Below are 2,489 nucleotides of genomic sequence, written 5' to 3'. Positions count from 1 at the left end.
ACCGTTCGTGCGCAAATTCGGTTTTTAAGCTATTCCCTATGTGTTTGAAAAGCTGTTAAGTGGGTTGGTTGGTTTGTTACTATAAATAGAAGTTTAGTTATTTGTATCAACTAACATTTGACAAATTGATTCAAGTGTACAAAGAACAAGAAAAAGTGAAATAGGTGTCCAAGATTCATCATCTTCATCTTCAACATCTCACAACACATCAATTACACACAACCATTTTTGAAGTGCTTTGTGATTGGTTAAAGGTGATAACATTCGAAGCCGAGATTGGAGAATCCGGTTCGGGTTGAAGCTTGCGACAGGTTTTTTCTTGAATAAAACCTTTAGGGTTTTGTCCTCCAAGACTGGTTTGATTCTGGGGTTTTTTTGGACGAATTCTTCGTCAATTTTTAGCTGAGCGAAGGTGATTGAGAAGAGGAAGTCTTCATCAATCTAGTAGCGGATTCAGTGATATTGAAGGGAAGATTTCGGGTTCGATTTGTTGTAGTTGAGATCAGCCGGGCCGAGGGTTTGAAGAACTGAGGGTTATTCAAAAAGGGGCTGGAATCGGAGGTCTATCAACAACAATCGAAGGACTTGATTCACCTTGAATCAAGGAACAAGGAGTGGAAGCAACATTCAACGTCTTGAGAATTATGTTATATATTTGCTTTGTAATCCTTGTATAAATTGTTATACTCAACAGGTGATATCTATTAAAGCAATCTCAAATCTAGTTTTAGAATTGAGGGCAGACGTACCCCGAAGCGAGGACGACGGAGGAACTGCCTCATCAAATCTTTGTCTTCTCTATTTTTCAGCATATTTGTTTTTGGCTTAAAAATAAGTGATTTTTGTATAAGCACTTTTATCAAACCTTGATATTAATTGAGTAAGAAGTTAAAACTCTGTTTCTGAATCCAAAGTACAATAAAATATTGTACTAGACTAATTGGAATCACTTACTCAACATAAATATCACTTGGAGTGTTTTTGCACACCAAGTGTTTGATAATTTTCCTAAACCAAAATTATCTTAATTGTGTATCTAGTTTGGTTTGCTCTTTGAATCATTGGAACTAGGAATCCTAGCAAGTGAAATAAATCATTGATAGTGTGACAAGTGTAGTGATTCTTATTCTACATTATCTCTAATCCATAGGCTAGACGCATATCCGGTTTTCCAATAACAATTTGTTTTAGACTATATTTTCCTCGGCCGCTTCCGCACTTAAAACAAATTTTCAAAACCAATTTTTAATTGGTAGCGCCGACTCAAATTTTAATTGGGATCTATTCAACCCCCCCTTCTAGATCCGTGCCATAGTCTAACATTTTTATCATTTCACTAACCAAAATACCAAAAATATATCTTTGTATTTGTGTAACTCTTTTGTAGGTAGGGCATGATCTCATTGATTCATCAAGATCACATCTAGGGTTTGAGACCCTCATGAACAAATAGCACAACCAAGAATTAATTCAATAATGGTTATGAACATCATATATGAGTCCCAATGATCTCTACATGCTATATTGATCAAGTTTTCTTCAAGAGTTTGAGGGTGATTTGCCTTGGAAACCCTAGTTTGACTAGGTATCTTGAGTAACTTCTCCAACAAGCTATCTCATCAATTGATCAAATTTCTCAAGGGGCACTTAAAATTTCATCATCTTAAGCATATATGATCTACCATGAGCCAAGAAAAGTCAAGAGAATTGGAAATTAGCAAGTTGGTTGATGGTGGTTGGCCAAATGGATTCATCTGATCAAAACTGGGTCTCCCTAGACCCTATCTCCTACAATTTTCACCATATGAAAATTATTCCAAGAGAAAACGTACTCTAGATGTCATTCTAAACAACTTTCATGTTGAGACCTAGAGCTAGTTTTGCTTGGAAAATCATTTTCTATGTTGAAACATTATAAGTCATTTTGTCTAAACCCTAATTTGAAAGTCAACTTCCCAAGGCCATAACTTTCTCATTATTTATGAGATGAAAGATTTACAAGTTGCACAATCAAATTAAATGTGTCTACTTCAACTTTGATGTATGGAGTGGGAGCTAATTCAACTTTTTTGAGCATGTGATATGAGGTTACATTATAGGTCACTTTTGACCTATACCATTGATCAAGTGATTTTTCCAAACTTCAAAAATGCATAACTCTATCATTTCAAATCCAAATGACATGAAATTGGTGACCACTTTGAAGGTGTTTGAGAGAGATGCAACTTTGATGAAGACACTTTTCTCATATAAAAAGTTAAGCAAGGTAGAATATTGAGACATATGGCTTGACACTTAGAAAAATTTTGATATGTAAATTTTTTCCAAACTTCCACCTCAAATTTCTCCAAGTTCCAAGCTCCAAATGAAAAAGTGTTGAACATGAAAGTTGTTCCTCTTGATCTCACCTTTCCAAAGAGCTCAAATTCATTCATTTTGGACATGAAATGCATAGGCTGTGCATGGCTTAAACAGGGTGACATCACTTA

Source organism: Lathyrus oleraceus, chromosome 7 (genome assembly GCF_024323335.1).
Source record: "Lathyrus oleraceus cultivar Zhongwan6 chromosome 7, CAAS_Psat_ZW6_1.0, whole genome shotgun sequence".
Classification (NCBI taxonomy): Eukaryota; Viridiplantae; Streptophyta; class Magnoliopsida; order Fabales; family Fabaceae; genus Lathyrus; species Lathyrus oleraceus.
The sequence above is the reverse complement of the archived record's forward strand: the minus strand, read 5'-3'. Positions refer to the sequence as shown.